Source organism: Peromyscus maniculatus, chromosome 4 (assembly GCF_049852395.1).
Source record: "Peromyscus maniculatus bairdii isolate BWxNUB_F1_BW_parent chromosome 4, HU_Pman_BW_mat_3.1, whole genome shotgun sequence".
Taxonomy (NCBI): domain Eukaryota; kingdom Metazoa; phylum Chordata; class Mammalia; order Rodentia; family Cricetidae; genus Peromyscus; species Peromyscus maniculatus.
Window position 1 is genome coordinate 117,346,112 of NC_134855.1, and position 19,817 is coordinate 117,365,928.

The 19,817-nt window shown below is 39.8% G+C and overlaps 1 pseudogene; it reads right to left on the reverse strand.

Annotated features, from left to right (window-relative positions):
* Window positions 1-16,673: 16,673 nt before the first annotated feature.
* On the reverse strand, window positions 16,674-17,406 carry LOC102908671 (mortality factor 4-like protein 1 pseudogene; annotated as a pseudogene).
* Between the last annotated feature and the right edge of the window lie 2,411 nt (window positions 17,407-19,817).

The following is a 19,817-nucleotide window of genomic DNA, read 5'->3' on the forward strand; positions in this document are numbered from 1 at the left end:
TGTATATAGTGACAATACAATGTCTTACTGTGCATATAAAGGACAAGATCACAAAGAGTATTATCTTAAAACCTTCATCACTGTGCACATTCTTGAACTTTGTTGTGGTGGTATTCTAATTGTACTGAAATGTGATTTTGATTGTATGTTAATAAATAAAGTTGCCCGGGGGTCAGAGCTATTAGAGCCATAGACAGAGTGTGGCGGTGGTGGCACACACCTTTAATCCATAGATCTCTGTGTGTTCAGGGATACAGCCAGCATTGGAGACATATGCCTTTAAGACCTAGGGGGCTGTACATTCAGACAGTGATGAGGCAGTCACGTGTTTGGGTTTACAACCAATGAGAAGGCAGAACAATAATACTATAAAAAAGACGTACAGACAGGATATAGCTCTCTTTCGGGAAGCTGGGACACCGCAGGCGGAAGGGTGAGATTTTAGCTCTGAGCTCTGACCTCTCAGCTTTCTCTTTTACATTGTTTCTGTGTTTCTTATTTAATAAGACGGTTGGTTACATCTACACTTTGTAGTGGAAATCTCTGTTTTGAGAACTTTGATTTCTATTGTTCAACAACACAGAGCTTTGCTTATACTTAAGTAAGTGCCCTTCTTTGTTTTTTCTCAATTGGCATTTCCTTTAACTCTGATCATACAGTCTTGGAAGATTTTTGGGATTGCCTATAGTACAGCTGCTAGGTGTTTCATGATTTCTGCAGGAACCTCCAAAACCCTGACAATATGACCTCTAGAGACCATTAGCCTTGAAAACAGTTCTCATCTTCTGTGGGTCAAACCTGTAATGGGGGAGAATAATGGAGAAAACAGTTATGTATCTGATAGTTACCTAAAATACTGTTATCACCTTCAATTCTGTATTCTGAGCTGAAGTCCCTAGGGGATCAAAAGCACATCAATTTTAAAGATTCTACAAGACTGGTTGACTATTTAGTAAATGAAAAAAAAAAAAAAAGAAGGAAAAAGAAAAGACATGACTGCTCCTAGGTATGGTGGATGAGAAAGTTTATTGTAGACAAAAGGGAGAGCATAGCCAGAGGCAGAAAGTCCAGAGTGGGCCTGACCCTGAATCATATGAGGAAATGGGGGGGAGGTAGAGGGATAGGGGAGCCAGGTGCAACAAGCAAGATCTCAAAAGGTAAAAAAAAAGGGGGTGAGCACCTAAAAACCTAAAATGGCTAAACTATATAAGGAAGAGCCTCTGGGGAAAGGGCAGGCTGGCCAACCTCTGGGCTAGAGAGTTTGGGGGTAGAGGGTGGGGGCATGCCAACCATACCCTGTAACAGATAGAGGCTGAGAGATCCTGGGAGAATCTGGGAGCCAAGTCTCCTTTGATATGTTAAAAAGGAATCTCAACCATTTGTCCCAGGTTTGAAAATCAACATTTAGAACTACCAGACCATGGAGGGTAGAAATGTTGCAGATTCACAGGCAAACCATCTTGGGCTAGTTTCATTCATTGTCCACTTCTATGCTGTGGAATAATGCTTTTGTACACTGGTTTAATAAAACACTGATTGGCCAGTAGCCAGGCAGGAAGTATAGGTAAGATAAGCAGACAAGGAGAATTCTAGGAAGAGGAAGACTGATTCAGGAGACGCCATCCATCCCTCCAGGGAGCAGCATGTTATGGCACACAGGTAAAGCCATGGAAAACATGGCAATTTATAGATTAGCAGAAATGGGCTGAGTTTAAGTGGTAGGCTTGAGCTAGTCAGTGGTAGGCTTGAGCTAATGACCAGGCATTTTTAATTAATATAAGCCTCTATGTGTCTACTTGGGGGATGAGAGTGGGAGAGATTTGTCCCAACCACTGACAGGCCAGGACACAGGAAATCTTCCAGCTACAAATGGTGCCCAGACATGGGGTAAGAATTTCCACCCAAAACCTGAGAAAGCTTTTAAAAAGGGTTCTAAAATGTAGTCAAGAGTGGCTTCCTAGTTGTATCTGTCAGGAAAGCTGTGATATAGAGACACCATGGCATGTGGGCTTGAGCTACAGTATGACAGGTTCCTGCCACTGTACACAGTGGCATCTGCAAACCACCAGCACATTGTGTGGTAGATTTAGCTTTTGTTAGTTAAAAAAAAAGAGGATTTTGGGCTACACACTGCTGGATGGAAGCATAGACCCACTGCCTCCCAGAGTCGGTGGATAGCATGCTTTCCCCCGGAGCTGGTGGTAAACTTAGTTCCACCATGTTGGAAAGCTGTTAGAAAGCTGAGGTGGGTGGAGCCAGCAGCCAAAGCTGCCATTTCAGTCCTAGTCATCTACAGTTTAAAGCAATAGATTCACAATAAAACAGCTTCAGATGAAACAAACCTCTAAACGGTTTACACTGTGTGTAAAATTGTATGTAGGAAAAGGAAAAGGAAAAAAAAGGATAGATAGTTATATAAATAGATAGTTTTAAAAAATTGTCTTTAAAGAGAAAGTAAAATAATATAAAAAATAAGCCACATAAAGATGAAAATCACACAGACAATCTGGATTGCGTTGTCTTTAGGATTTCTAACTGCAAAGAGACATTTGATTGTAAAAGCTACTGAGTCAAATCAATATGTATATTTTAAAGGTATCTTGATTTCAAAATTTATATCTAAGGATAAACTGCTTTGGAAAAGAGGTTCTGCTTTTGTTTCCACAGAAGATGAGAAGCTGTAGATTGCTTCCAGGCTAATATGGTTTGACCAGTCAAGACCCCCGAAAGGTCTCCAATGACACCATGGCCCAGATGATCCAACATCCAGAAAGGTTTCAAGGTAACTGGCTCAGACAATGCAGGCTCACAGACTATTCCAGTCAGGACTTGATCATAATTCTTAATTTTCTCAGGACCCCCATAAGGATACAGCACCCATTATCAGCAGGAAGTAGCCTAGAAAACTATACCCACATTCCCCAAAAAATGGATCATGGATGTTTGTCTTTGTTTAGATTGTTGGTTGCAAATTGTTATTGGTCATAGTCAATCTCTTTATAAAGAAGAAATGGGGATAGTATAGATATGATAGGATGAAAGGGTAGATTATTGAATCTTCTTTTAAAGAGGAACAACTTGTTTTAAATGTTTTACATTGCTATGGATTTTAGTTTACTGATACAAATTTAAAGTTAATTTTGTTATTATATATATGTGTATATATATATACATATATATATATATTTCTACTCTTGTTTAAGGTATTATATTTATGTAACTCATTTAAATTGTATTGGATAATTAAGAAATACAGATTAATAATTAGTCTTCTATGATAGTCAAACTTATAATCATGTTAAGTTTTCTAGATATACATAGATATAATTCAATTAGGTAGGTAATCTTCAGACACTTCAAAGACCTACAGAATATGGCATTTAAAATGTTTTAAAAACTTAGACTTTCTGGACAGTGAGACATGTCTGCTCATGGCAGCACCAATTTACTTCAAAGAGAAAGATGGCCATCGAAGACACACCATATGAAGTTTATCTTCTTGGCAAAAATAGCCATTTGGTCAAGAAACTGTTCTTGCCTGGACTGCTTGACAAAATGTTGTATCGACTGGACATGCAGGACCAATAGGAAGGTGACCACTGAACTTTGCAAGGCAAAATGGTCCTTCAGATTCCTGCTTCACAAAAGAAACTGCCAGACATTCTACAGAACACAGATAAAAAAAATGACTGAGAGACTAGGCCTATGGGCTGAAGATGGATGCCCCAATGTTACAGAGGAACTTTGAATGACTGTCTAGGCAGGCAACTGTCTCTGTGATTCTAGATTTTCTGAAGTTGCTTACAATGCTCTTTCTGTTTACTTAGGTAATGTTGTATCATTCTGAGGTCTTTGATGTAGTTGAAGACTAGATAGCTACAATTTTCCTTGGTTATGATAAAAGATAAATTAGATATGAAACCTTAGACTCACAAATATAAGGATAGATAGAAAATTTTTCTTTAATTTTACAAAATACAAATAGACTAGATATTGTAAATGTAATTCTTGCTTGATAACTGTTTTGTCATAATTTTGTTATGTTAAAGTTAAAAACCTTCCTTTTTTTTTTTTTTTTTTTGGTTTTCTGAGACAGGGTTTCTCTGTGTAGCTTTCCTGGATCTTGCTCTATAGTCCAGACTGGCCTCGAACTCACAAAGATCCGCCTGTCTCTGCCTCCCAAGTGCTAGGATTAAAGGTGTGTGCCACCACTGCCTGGCCTGAAACCTTCCTTTTTAATTAAACGGCAAAGGGGAAATGCTGTGGAATAATGCTTTTGTACACTAGTTTAACAAAATGCTGATTGGCCAGTAGCCAGGCAGGAAGTATAGGCAGGATAAGCAGATTAGGAGAATTATGGGAAGAGGAAGGCTGATTTAGGAGATGCCAGCCCACCATCTAGGGAGCAGCATGTAATGGCACACAGGTAAAGCCACGGAAAATATGGCAATTTATAGATTAGCAGAAATGGGCTGAGTTTAAGTTTAGGAGCTAGTCAGTGGTAGGCCTGGGCTAACGGCTAAACAGTTTTAAATAATATAAGTCTCTGTGTGTTTACTTGGGTGTGAACTTGGGTGGGACTGGAGGGTGAGAGAGATTTGTCCTGACCACAGGCCAGGTGGGACACAGGAAAACTTCTGCTACACTTCTATATCTGACCTTACAATCAGGTAAAATATTTTGGAATGAGCTAACAGACCACTAACCAAAAAGCTAAGAATGTCATAAATATCCTCTGAAACCCATGCAATGATTCTCCTCCTTTGCAGAACCTGCCTAATGGTTGCTTCTACCAATATATTTGAGAAATAAAAACAAAACAAAAAAAAACCTTATTCTATGACTTTTTTGCAGTAACACCTAAGAACTAGCTTTTTAAATTTAAGAATGTTTTTATTCATTTGCTATACCAACCACAGATACCCCGCTCATCCCTCCTCCCACTCCCCTCTCCAACCTTCCTTCTTGACCCACCCCCCATCCCCTCTTCCAAAAGGGTAAGGGCTCTCATGGGAAGCCAGCAAAGCCTGGTACATTCAGTTGAGGCAGAACCAGGCCCCTCCCCCAGCATCAAGGGTGAGCAAGGCGTCCCACCATGCTCCAGAAAGCCAGCTCATGCACAAGGGGTAGATCTTGATCCCACTGCCTTGAGCCCCTCAAATAGACACAGCTATACAACTATCTCCCATACGCAGAGGGGCTAGTCTGGTCCCTGGCAGGTTTCGCTTCTGTCAGTCTAAAGTTTGTCAGTTCATATGAGCTTGGTTCAGTTGTCTCTGTAGATTTCTCCATCACTATCTTGACCCTCACCCCACCCTTGCTCATAGAACCCCTCTTCCCTCTGTTCAACTGGACTCCCAGAGCTTGGCCTGGTGCTTGGCTGTGGATCTCTGCATCTGCTTCCCTCAGTTACTGGATTAAGGCTCTGTGATGATAGGGTATTCACCAATCTGATTACTGGGGTAGGCCAGCTCAGGCACCCTCTCCATTGATTGCTAGTACTCTAATCTGGGGTTGTCCTTGTGGATTCCTGGGAATTTCCCCAGCATCAGGTTTCTCCCTAACCACATAATGTCTTCCTCTATCAAGATATCTCTTTTCATTGCTCTCCTACTCTATCCCTCCCCCAGCTCGACCATCTGTTCCTTCATGTTCTCATTTCCTATCCCTTCCCCTCTATTTCTCCCCTCATCCCCAGTTTACTCATGGAGATCTCATCTGTTTCCGATTCCCAAGGCGATCCATGTGTCCCTCTTAGGGTGTTCCATGTTTCCTAGCTTCTCTGGAGCTGTGGATTGTAGTCTGATTATCCTTTGCTTTACATCTACTATCCAACTTATGAGTGAGTACGTACCATGTTTGTCTTTCTGAGTCTGGTTACCTCACTCAGGATGATACTTTCTAGAAAAACTAGCATTTTAACAAGTTCCAAATGATGGGATTATGTGGACCTGAGGACCACACTTTGAGAAATACTACATTCTGAACACCATTCACAGCCAGATGGCAATGGTCTCAAGTTGGAGAAAACAGAATCAAAAGAGGCATCCTTCCCCATCCTTCTCTTTGGCTAGTAGATTGTCACATTCCTTCATCTGCAAAACAATGTGTTTTAACAGTCATATAAGAATCTGAGCTTAAAGGTGACCTTCAGAGAAAAGATACAAAATGTTTTCCCTCAATACCTGAGAAAGGACTGGACAAGACACAAAGAACTTTGCCAGAACCACTAGAGATCTTTTAGCCCACAAAATTGTGATACTCTCTTTCAAAATGAGAAATGTCTTGGAAAATCATTAAAGTACTTAGCAATTAGGGAAATTTAAATTAAAACATCTTAGATATTTTATCTCACCTTAATCAAAATGGCTAAGAACAAGAAAATAACTAACAGCAATGTTGATGAGGAAGAAAGGGAAAGGGAGCCATTATTCTCTGTTGGTAGAATTACAGATTGTAGTAGCCACTTTGGAAATCAGTGTGGAGCATCCTCAAAGGGCTAAAAGTAAACATACCATGTGATCCGTCAGTACACCTCTTTGGCAAATGCCCAAAGGACTCAACATCCTACTCTGTGGATACTTACTCATGTAGCTGGAGAGTTTTCTTGGCAAGAGCCAAGCCTCTGCAGTCCCTTAGCCCACTTATAAAATAAACATACAGATGCTTATATTATTTAAACTGCTTGGCCATTAGCTCAGGCCTATCATTGTCTAGCTCTTACTCTTATATTCAGCCCATTTCTATTAATCTATACTTTGTCACATGGCTTGTGACTTACTGGTACCTTACATCTTCCTTGTCCTGGCAGCAGCTGCAGTCAGCGCCCCCCTCTGCCTTCCTGTTCCCTCAATTCTCCTCTCTGTTAGTCCTGCCTATACTTCCTGTCTGGCTACTGGCCAGTGTTTTATTTATATAGAGCGATATCTATAGATACTCAACTCTCTTCATTGATGCTCGATTCACAATCGTTAGAAAGTAGAAACAACATAAATGGCCATCAACTAATGACTGGATAATAAAATTGTGGTCCATTTACGCAATGGAATGCTATTCAGCTATGAGAAAAAGGAAATAATGAAATTTTGAGGCAAAATGGATAAAACTAGAACACACCATACTGACTGAGGTAACCCAAACCACAAAAAACAAGAGTCTCATTCTTATTTTTTATTCCTAGTCCCAAATTTTTAGACATGAGCATAAAACCTAGAGAAACCAGAAATGTAAAAGAGAACAAGTTGGAAGAGACTCTCTAGAGTGAAGAACCATGGGACATGGGTGCGATGGAGTGGGAGATGACAAAAATGGGGGATGTTTTAACTGAGAGGGAGCGGGGAGGACAATATAGCAGAGGGAGATGGGAAGAATAAGCGGCACTAAGGAAACTGGAAAAGACATAGGTGATCATTATTTCATAGTTCCCCTAAAATTGCACAACTTGGGGAAGAAATGCTCTCTCCACAAGCTACAGATTATCTACCACAAATCTCATTGCCAAGCATTCCTGACAAACCTCCTCTTGAATTGTTGATAAGAAAAATCCAAGAGACTCCCAATTATCATTGGCCTTGCTTCTCTTTCAGAATTAGGAGTAAGGCCCAATTGATGGAGATATGATATATGTTGGACAAAGTACATCAACTAATTGGGCTAGAAGTGACCAGAAAGTTTATTCCTGAGAACTGTTTCTCATAGGATCAGAGGGTGCTACCCAAGGGAGAGGAACATTCATTAGACTTAACCATAGATGCAAAGTCTATGAGCCACAACAATGACTGCTGGAAACATATCCACAATGGTTCAGCAGTGACACTTTTATATTGGCTGTAACCAAAAGCCATGTAAGTGGATGTAAGGCTTGTCTGAGAGAAGAGGAATTGTACCTCACACTGGAAAATCAGCCAGCTACCAGTGACAGGAAAGACCATAGAATCAAGAGAACTTACTTGCCACTTTTTCCCTAAACTAGTGTAATTCCTAACCACTCTAAATACTTATCCTTGTACCCACAGATGAGTGAAGATCTCATCCATCATCAAAGAAGCTTCTTTTTGCAGCAGAAGAAAACCATTACAGAAAGCCACAACTAGTCAAAATGAATCATGGGATGCCCAATCTCAACTGATAACATACCTCCTGCCTTAACTCACAGAACACCTTGGAAGAGCAAGTGGAAAGATTGTAAGAGCCAAGGACCAAGAAGTCTGATGTGAAATTGTACCTTCTAGCTGTGACAAGAACATCATATCCATGAATTAGCAACAACATATCTACCTAAACTAGACTAGAACAATAACCATGCCAATCAACATGCCAACATAGATGGAAGAAATCTCAAGGAGTCCCTACCTCTAGAAAAGGAGCATCAAGCAATTAAGGACTTCTGAGAAAGAAAAACTTAGTTTATCCCAGGGATGTGTTCCCTGATTGGTTTCCTGTCAAAAGCAGTTAACCCTAGAATCATACGCATGCAGGTAACACTGAAGGGACTCAGAACGTTACAGTTATGTATTTGCTCATTTATATGTATATATATATATATATATATATATATATATATATATATATATATATATATAAACAGCAATGGTTAAAGAAGAGGAGACTGACTTAGAAAGGGAACAGGGTTGTATGGGAGGGATAGGAAGAATGAGAGGGAGGAGGGGATTATATAATTACATGGAAATTAAATTTAAAAGGTGGATTGTCTTTCAGTCTCCATTCCCTCTACCCATATATAAATAAAAGCTGGTTCTGTAATGGAATAGAGATGGTGAAGGCAGCCTGAGGTCCAGAAAGAGTCACTTAACATTTTTCCAAGCTAATTTTCACTTGCGGTCTGTCTATATCTAATGGCTTTCTGTAGTATATATGATGGGTATATATATATGGGGGGCTGGTGAGTAGACCTCCTCCCTTTAACATACTATAAATAAATAAATGCATTTTCCTTTACCAAACGTTTTCCTTATTTCTTAAACAGAAGCAGCATTTTTATGGGCCTAAGTGAGGGAAGAACACCGAAGGGAGAGTTTTTATGACAGTTCTTTGGGTAAAACTCATTGCTAGTGATAAAGGTGAAAATTACTTTCCCCAGATGTGTCTGTTTGATTATTTCTTTTCCTTTGATAGCGTTCCTCAGAGTTTAAAGATACATTTCTCTCTTCCCCAAGTTAGCAAACTTCTCTATAGGTGATCCAGGTTCCTATAGGTGACTCAAAACCATTGTCACTGATTTGTTTTTCCTTCAATACTGGGCCTGACTGAATGGATTAGGAAATCTGCAAACTGGGTAATTAGCCTCAACAAATCTCCTTTAGCAAACTTGGTCATCACCACACTGTGCTCCCAGCTCACCAATTCACTGGATCAGATATTCGAGGACAGCGGCAAGAGTCACTGTTCAGGCCACAAACCTGCAGGGTGGTAGGATCTAGCTGGCAATGGGCACCTTCTGCCCACATTCCTTGTCTAAAAGAGCAAGCACTCTTCTTACTGCCATTTCCTGCCTAGAGGCTCCTAGGAGCCTCAACTTTCTGGAAATATTCCTGAAAGTATTGACAGCTATCAAGAGCATAGTCGCAGACAAATTATTTTCTTTGTATAAGAACTGACTAGATTAAGAATCTTCCTTTGAGTTAGCAGACTTTCAGCAGTTTTATATTTTAAATTATTCTTATAATTGTCATTTTAAATTACTGTGCATGTTTTCTTGGCAATTTTACTTACTTTTAGACAATTAGATTTACAGAACTTTTACTATGTATAAATCTATGGTAGAGGATTATGAAAGTCCTGAGATAATTCTGTGAAGCCTAACCTGATGGAGCAAGCCCATTATTTCAGCTATTCAGGAGCCCAAAGTAAGACAATTGCAAATCCAAGGACTGACTGGGCTACAAAATAGGTTCAAGGCCAGCCTGAGCTACAAAGTGAGACTCCATTTCTAAATAAATAAAGTAAAAAGAAGGCTGGGGCTTTAATTCAGGGATAGACTACTGACTGGTGTTTATGAGACCCTGGGTTCAAGCCTCAGTACTACAAAAGGAAGACAGAAGTAAGAGAGGGTGGGAGAAAGGAAGGGAGGGATAGAATAATTAGAATGACAGGCACATGAAAAGCATCATGCTGGACTCAGCCCAGCGGGTATTAGATGCCCTCCATTAAGGAACTTCTAGGCTTGCAATTAATCTCTGCAGCAATCTGTAGCTCAATGAATGAGAAGTTTCTAAGTGAAGAAGGTCCTTCTTACGCAGTCAGCCTCTATTAAAGTGATTGACAAATGGTACCCTTTCTTTTTGGTACTTAATGAATGTGAGCACACTAAAATGCAAGCCAGAAGGTAGTGTCTACATCAGCTTAGGCTGAGTATCATGAGTAAGAGGACAGGACAATTCATAAGGAATGCTAAGATGCACTCTCCATACTAAACCTAAGAAAAGAGAAGATTTCCTGTGTGCGGGGTGTAGCATCAACACTCCAGTGAAGGCAAGTATACCTGGAGCTATGGGACAATGTTAGCTTCAAGGAGCTGAGACTTCTTTTTAAAAGTAGGAAAAATAATGGTGAAAGCTATGATGTTTACATGGATCATCTGCTGCCCTGTACCAAAGCCACAGGCAGCCGGTGTTACTAACCTTGCTTTGGAGATAAGCAGAGATTCTGGGAAAATGTCTCTTTTTTGCTTTGCATCACAAGTCTAGACTAGTAGGGATAGGTTGGAATGCAGCCATCTGTATACATGATCTAGGTTAGTAACCACTGGCAGTGGATCATGAGACCACAATGAGGCCTCCCAGCCTCGAGTCAAGAATCAGTTGCCTGATATCATTGAGTTTACCTGGCATTCTGTGGAACTATGGGTTCTATTGGACTAATGCTAGGGTTGGAAACCAGAAAGTATCATAGTTGTCTGTGGAAAAGCAATATTTCTTCAACTATACGATATTGGTGGCTGGTTTGAGTCAACACAGGAGATAAAAGTCAACACATTAAAGAAGAAATAAGTCATCTGAGTCAAAGACAAGACCCTTGGGACTAGGTTAATCATAAGGACTTCCTCTGAATTTGAGCTAGTATAGAAAAACAGGGCTGGGAAGATGGCACAGCAATTAAGACCACAAACTACTCTTGCTGAGGACATGAGTTCAGTTTTTGGAACCTGTTTTTGGAAGCTCACAACCACCTATAACTCTAGCTGAAGAGAATCTGACTTCTTCTGGCCTCCCCAAGTACCAGCATACACCTACACACACACACACACACACACATACCACACAGACATAACACACACACACACACACACACACACACACACACACACACACACACACACACACACACTACAGCTCAGCACAACACACATATAAAATAAAATACTTTTTTAAAATGAAGGAAAACAGGGTAAACTAAAGGCACTTGAAAAGGAAAAGAAGTAAGTCTCTCACCTCTAACTGGCTAAGAGAAAAGAATTTCAACGGTTGACCTAACATGAGACGCTATTCTCATTCTGCGAGGTATTTTAAATAAGGGTTATAATGGATAATTAACCACATTATAGGCCAAAATGTATACGACCTTTGGACATAATCTTACTCTTTTATCATCTGTAAACCTGTCATTTTCCTGAGAAAATTTCACAAACAAAATCACAAACCATATTTACAGACAAAGCAAGTATCTTGACCTCCCTGTGCCCTATGTATAGCAAGGATCCCTCTGTCCTTTATTTATCTCTTCTCATCATTTCTACATTCCGTTCTTATCTGTAAACCAGCATGGAACACTTCATAAACCAATAAACCAATTTTCAATCTCATCATGAAAGAAGATTTTATATAATATTTTTTTCAATACACCCTATTTCATTCTCTGGACTTGGATATAGGTTACATTCTATGAGCAACGAAGCTCCAGAAGCCACAGAAGTTATGCCTGTGCTATTCTTTACAGACTCTGGTGTGATTCTCTCCTACGATACTCTATTTCGTCTGGAGTGCTTACTCTTATACTTTTCTTTTTTCTTTAGTTTTTGAGATCATAACAGAATTGTGTCATTTCTCCCTTCCCTTTTCTCCCTCCAGACCCTCCCTCTTTGCTCTCTTTCAAATTCATGGCCTCTTTTTTTTTCATTGATTGTTGTTACATGCATATAGGTACAGGAATTTACATATGTATTCCTAAATATAACCTTCTCCAGTTGTATAATGTTACTTGTGTGTTTTTTTAAGGATGACCATTTGGTGTTGAATAACCAATCAGTGTACTTTTTTCTGGAGAAGGTGATTTCTCCCACTCTCAGCATTCATTAGCTGCCTGTAGTTCTTTGTCTATGGTTAATGCCTCTTGGGCCTTCCCCACCTACTTTGTCTTGTGCATTCATGTGCGTATCTCATTGCCCATTTTTACAACTAAGCATGTATTTTTTTTAATACACCACATTTTACTTAGTAAACCTTTTCTTAGTAAATCAAACTTGTTCCCTATTTTGACTCACTCTAAAATTCTTTACCTTGGCATAAATCAAGATCTTGGCTTTACTTGAGTAGTGGTTTCCTTAGGCTTCCTGCACTGGCAATGTTGAACTGTAGCTCCTTTAACTAGTGTGATCTGCTGAACCCATCACTAATTTTGGTACAGTGACTTTTGTTATGAAGATCATTATTTGAATAGATCTTAGCCACCTAAGTACATTTCCTTGGGGTTCCTACAGGGGAAGAGGTAGCTGAAGACAAGTGATCTGTTACCATATCAACACCAAAAGCATTATGTTGTTTACAAATGCTAAATATGCCAAGCAGATTCTAGGATGGGAGAAAAAAAACTTCAAATATAGGTGAATTTTGTTCAATATTAAATAAAATATAAGTAATATAAGCACAGTTTTAGAACAAGGAAATATAATGATCAACGAAAGAAAGAAAGAAAGAAAGAAAGAAAGAAAGAAAGAAAGAAAGAAAGAAAGAAAGAAAGAAAGAAAGAAAGAAAGAAAGAAAAACAAGGAGAGAGAAAGGGGGAGGGAGGGAAGGAGGGAGGGAGGGAGGGAGGGAGGAGAAAAAAGAAACAAAGAAACAAAACTGCCCCCAGTTTGATTATTTCATGCTGTCTATTCCTCTTGGGTGTGTTTGCTTCTTTTTGTCTAGAGCTTTCAGGTGTGCTGTTAAGTTGCTAGTTTTAGATGTTTCCAATTTCTTGATGTAGGCATTTAGTGCTATGAATTTTCCTCCCAGCACAGCTTTCATTGTGTCCCATAAGTTTGGGTATGCTGTGCATTCCTTTTCATTGAATTCTAGGAAGTTTTTAATTTCCTTCTCTATTTCTTCTTTGACACAGTAGTCATTCAATAGAAAGTTGTTCAGTTTCCATGAATTTGTGGGCTTTCTGCTATTTCTCTTGCTGTTGAAATCCAGCTTTAATCCATGGTGGTCTGCTAGGACAGAAGGACTTATTTCAATTTTCTTGTATCTGTTGAGACTTGCTTTGAGACTAAGTATGTGGTCAGTTTTGGAGAAGGTTCCATGAGGTACTGAGAAGGTATATTCTTTTGTGTTTGGATGAAATGTCCTGTAGATGTCCATCAGGTACATTCGGTTCATAGTATATGTTAGCTCCATTATTTCTCTTTCCGGTTTTTGTCTGGGTGACCTGTCTATTGGTGAGGGTGGAAGGGCTCACGGAGGGGTGCATGGATCTCCCCAGGAAGGGAAAATAGAAATTTCACAGGTGGACTAGGGGCAAGTGTGGTTGAGAACAGGAGGGATCAGGTGGGTGGGAAGAGGGATGGCAAAAAAGAGTGATGAGAGAGATGACTGGAATGGAGGACATTTTAATGGGTGAAGTTGAAACCTAGTGCAATGGAAACTCCCTAGAATCTATGAGAGGGACCATAAAGAAGACTCCTAGTAATGGGGGATACAGAGCCCGAACTGGCCCTCTTCTGTAAGCAGTCTGGCTTCTAATGGAGGAACTGGGACACCAACCCAGCCACAAAATCTTTGTCCTACCTGAAAGATATGCTTGGGTAAAAGTGGCACAGAACTCGTGGGAGTAGCCAACCAATGACTATTCCAATATGAGACCCAAACCACAAGATGGAGCCCATGCTTGGTTGACACTGCTTGGAAGCCCAGTAACAAGAAGCTAGATAGCCCAGAGACCTAGGATAGAACCACACAGGACTGGGGGGTGGGGAAGTTAATGAAATGATGCCCAATAATATTCTGTTATACCAGACCAGAGCCTAGCATAAGTGTTATCAGAGAGGCTTCATCCAGCAACTGATAGAGGCAAATTCAGAGACCCACAGCCATATATTAGACAGAGCTCTGGGAATCCAGCAGAAGAGGGGGAGGGAGAAATGTAGGAGCCAGAGGGATCAAGGATAACACTAGAACACAGTCCACAGAATCACCTAATCGGTGCTCATAGGAGCTCACAGAGACTGAAGCAACAATCAGGGAGTCTGCATGGGTCAGACCTAGGTCCTCTGCATACATATTATGGTTATATAGCTTGGTGTTCTTGTGGGACTCCTAACAGTGGAAGCAGGGGGCTGTCTGTTAGTTATTTAGCTGCATTGTGTTCTTACCCTGCAAGGAAATGTCACGAAACACGACAGAATCCGCTTATAGAGTTTATTAGAGTTAAAGGGACAGAGTGCACAGGCCTGTGGGAGAGACACATGCGTGGAGAAGAGGGGACTGGGAAGCATGGCGCTCCACTTTAAAACCGGCTGGGGGCGTGGCCAGGTCACGTCACTACTCCACGCGTGTGCGTAGATCACATGGTCACGTTGCACGCTTACGTGGCCATGTAACGTCACGGATCCTGGTCACACGAGACCCCTTGACCTGGAACTTGCTAGGCAGAGGTGTCCGGGTCCGCCGGGTATCCTGTTTACGAGAGACGCTTTGACCCGGAAATGCCTATCCTGACCTGGAATTGGCTAGGCGGAAGTGTCCGCCCGGTATATGCGACCGTGGGGGCGTGTTGTGAACCCTTCACTGTCTCTGACTCTTTTGTCTGCTTTTGGGACCCTTTTCCTCCTATTGGGTTGTGTTGCCCAGCCTTGATATGAAGGCATGTGCCTAGTGTTATTGTCACTGGTTATGCTATGTGCAGTTGATATCCTGGAAGGCCTGCTCTTTTCTGATGGAAAACGAAGCATGAGTGGATTTGGGGGAAAGGGGAGGTTTGAGGGAGGAACTGGGAAGAGAGGAAGGAAGAGAAACTACAGTCAGAATGTAATATATGAGAGAAGAATACATATTTTTAAAAATGTGAAAAAATAGTAGAAAAAAGAAAACCGTTTTTGATGTAATGGAAATATGGACAATCGATTATAATAAGCACAGTATTAGAATAGTACAAAGAAAAATAAGCAAGTTGTGACCAGAAGAATATGAGGTGAGAGTATAGCTTTAGATAAGACAGTTTCCATTAAGGACCTGAAACGTAAGCTGAGCCCTGATCTGCATTAAAGGGAGTGGCAGTAAATGTACAGAAGAGGAGTCCAACAAGAAAGCAAGTTCAAAGACCTAACAGGGGCGTGAGACGGGAGGTAGAGAAATGCAAGGCCAGAGGGGCTAAAACAAAATGAAGCAAATCCACTCATCTGCTACCCAAAGTTGGTCCTCAGAGGTCAAAATAAAGAACTGATACGTGTACTGAAGTTTTGAGAGTAAATTCAAGTTCAGAGTAGAGAGTGAAGGGGGAGAAAAGTGCCATTCAGAGAAGTAATCCTCAGAATAGAGAAGATGCAGAGCCATGAAATCAAGTTTCCCTAGTGGAATCAAAGTTCAGGAGGCCTGAGGACACATTGCCCTATGTTTGGCAGATGAGGGACTTTCCATCACAAAGCCAGTCTTCAAGAGCACAGTCACCTCAGCCCTAAATTGCAATGCTAAAGGCCAGATAATTTAAAATGTGGGGTACAAATAAAGCAACATGTGCAAAGGGCAGCAAGGTCACAGAACAGGAAAGAATCAGTTCACAAAGGAAAACTGTCTTCACTACATCTACTTGGGATTTTTAATGTAAAATTATTGAATATTTGAAAAACAACTGCAAAATTGACATTTGGATATAACTGTAGATACAAAATGGCAATGTATCTATGATGTTAAAGCATGCATTAAACATGAATTCAAAGACCATGAAATAAGCCACCATTCTTCAGCAATTAAGCAAAGAAAAATGCCTTAGGAACAGCACGGATGAGTTGCTAAGGACAGGCTGTTTAAACACCGTTAAAAGAGAGAGAGGCAGAGTACAAATTGATGCATGTTGAGTTACACACACTGAACTGAACCTTTGGCACTAGGAATCAGAGTATTTTGTTGTATAACATTAAAACATATTATAAAAATGTGCTGTGTCAAAGGAGCACAACCACCAGCATTCAAAAGCAACCAGGCAATAAAATATCACAGCATGTCTGTCTGTTGTCCACCCATGAATGGCTCTGTAGAAACTTTGAAATGGAAAAAAAAGAAAAGAAAAAAGAGCCAGTGTGGTTTTTTTCCTCTGCCTAAAACCAAACAGAAGACAAATGACAAATATGCTTTACTTTAGCATCTTCAAAGTATATTATTTGTATAGAGAAGAACTAAAAACCATCCAGTTTATAGAGGTCTAAACACAAGTGAGTGAGGGCAGTGAGAGCACACCTCTCATGCCGATTTCTGAGGGTACTCAGGAGCCATTTTGTCATCACTGACACTAAACAAAGTTGCAGAATTCACCTCTAGCTACTTGAAGAAGCTGTGATGGTAATTCAGCAAAAAAGCAAGGCTCTTCTCGTCTACAGATGTATAGTCTAGTATTGCTCTTATTCCTACAAATGATCTTAGTAAACATGGCACTCAGTGCACCTGAAAAATGAGTGCTTGAGGAAGAGGCTAAGATGCCAGCATGCTGTGGTCTCTCAAACTTTCAGAGCAGGTGAGTACCCAACAATACATAGATGCATTCTTTTATCCTTGCCACAACTTCATTAACAGCATACACTTTATTACCTGTGTTTCCTCCAGACTTCTTATAATTTACTTATGTCTCTGGAAAGGAATTCACGTTCTCCTGAGCCGAAAGATAAGTTGTTGAGATAATCAAGTTCTTTTCATCAACAAGCCATGGGTTCAACTTTTTGAGAATTTTTAACTTCAGCTATACTGATAAACTTTTTTTCAACAGTTGAACCAGCCGGGCCCTTTCCCCACAGGAGACTGACGTGCCTCATTGGTACTTCGATCATCTCCATGACCAGGTGTTTTCTCCTTGCTGGTTTTCGCTTTTGTGTCTCCACGTTTCCTGCTGCAGATCAGACGTCTTCTTTCCTGGAGCAGCCCATGTCATCTTGCCCTCTGCATATACTCCTGATGGGCCTGTTTCTATACCTATTGGCATACTCTGCTTTCTGTAATTATGCCAGTGATTATCCCAACCACTGTAAGGTATAAAGAATTTCACTTATTTGTCCATTGTGACAACTTTTACACACTTTGCTTTACAAAGAAGTCTATAAAAGGAAAGCACTTCAGGTCTTGCTTGGACTTCATTTATAAGTCCACCAGCTCTTCTCTCTCCCACCACCCTGATTCTTTATACTTGTTTTTAAACAATTATTTAACTTTAGAATACCTCTAAGATTACAGAAGAGTTGGGAAAGGAGCACAACATTTCCATAAACCACAACCAGGTTCTCCTGGTGTCAACATCATCCATTAGTGTAGTCATTTATCACAGCTTCTATACCAGCAAGAATACACATCCTTCCCTGAAGTCTATGATTCATTCATATTTCCTTTATCTGGGCCAAGATCATCTCTAAGGCACTGGGACATCTGGACACCTCTCCTTAGACTCCTTTTGGCTATGACACATTAGTATACTTCCAGAATCTGTGACAATCTTGATGGTGTTCAGTATTACTGACCATATATTTTATAGACTTTCCCTCAACTGGATTCCTTCTGACTTTTTCCATTACTAGATGAGGCAGCAGATTGAAAGGGAGCTTTCCTATTTCTAGTGAAGATGTGAGTTCAGCAAAAACTGATGGAAGTAAAGTGCCACTATTTTTTTTTTCCGAGACAGGGTTTCTCGTAAAGTGCCACTTTTGCCATAGATCAACATAGTCAATCCATTCCCATGCTGATGCTCTTGATCCATGGCAGCCGGGTATTGCTTGTTGGATTTCTTGCTGCAGAGTTATACTCTTACTCCACCATTCACACACTTTACTCACCTGAAGAAATCACTATGCACAGCTCATACTGAGGGGTGGGAAATGTTTCTCCCACTTCTCCTTAAGAGGAAAGAACCAGGTATTTGTGCAATCTTTTGTTTGAACCAATGGGGACTCACAGATATTTATTTTACACTTTAAATTATGATCAAATATTTTTTTACTGCTAACTTATCATTTAAGATGTCTTTAATTTGGCTCCTAAATATGTTGTGCCTATGATATATTCTCATGATAGTAGAGTATCTTCCTAAGCACTTACTTTATTCCTGGCAATACTATATTCTTCAAACTTAATATGTCAAGAAGCCCTGTACGATCATTGGTGAATGGAATCAGAAAATACTTCTAACCAAGAGTGGTGGCACATAGGTCAAAAGTCACTCAGTAGTACAACAATTTTAATGTCTACAAAGTGTTTTCAGACCAGCCACAAACGCAAAGCAAAATCTTGATTCAAAAGCAAAACAAAGCAAAACAGAACCCAGACTGTATATGATACCATGGTATCACTGTGTTTAGGCATACAAGAATTTATTTATACATGTCTAGAAATATCCATATATATTTTCATTAAGCTGAACATGAGTTGGTACAGGTATCTAATTAATTAACTACCTTCTGTCTTCCTCCCCTTGCTTATTGATAGCATTTCTTTCACCAACTGGAAAACATGTTTCTGCTTTCCACTGTAAGTCTATTGTATTGTCCCAGTCTATTATGCACATGTATTGGTATCAGAATAATATCCTGCAAATCCGTGAAAATTATTTCATCAATTAGGGTGCAGTGACTATGTATGTGTACTTTTTTTTTGTATTTTAGCCTTAGAGACTCCACACATATCCAGGGATTCTGAGCTCAAAATCTTTTCTTCTGGTCTGTTCAGTAAGATTATTTCATGTATTATAATTTATACCACTTTGTCACATAATTCATTCTATCCTGGGCTCTCCTCAACTTCTAAATGATTTTTTGCATTTGCATATATTAATATTTATTCTTTGTACTATAAGTTTCTATGAGTTTTAAATGTTTATGTCACTTTAGGCACCTACCATTATATTATAAAATTGAAAACCCTACTGTTCTAAAGAAATTCCTGATTTATTTACTTAGACACTTTTCTCCACTCTCTCCAGCCCTAGCAACCACTGATATTTTTAACATTGCTATGGTACTTGCATTTCCAAAACATTATACAATTGGTGTTTTGCAGTATGTAGTCTTTTTGCTAGCATTTTCACCTAGGAATATACATTTTTTAAACCGCCCATACCTTCTTATGGTTTAATCATTCTCTTCTTATCAATGAATAATATTCTCCTTTAGAGATTATCTATGGATTGTTTATACATTCATATATTAAAAGATACTTTGATTGCTTAGAGATTTCTGTTATCTCATAATCACAATGCTGTTGCAAACTGTTTTGTTAATGTGTTTTATTGGGGTTATTGTGTTGAAGTGATGTAGGTAAAAAAAACTATCTAGGGACACAGTGTCTGGATCACTGGGTAAGAGTATTCTTAACTCCAAAAGCAACTGCTGATCTGTGAATGAAGTAGCT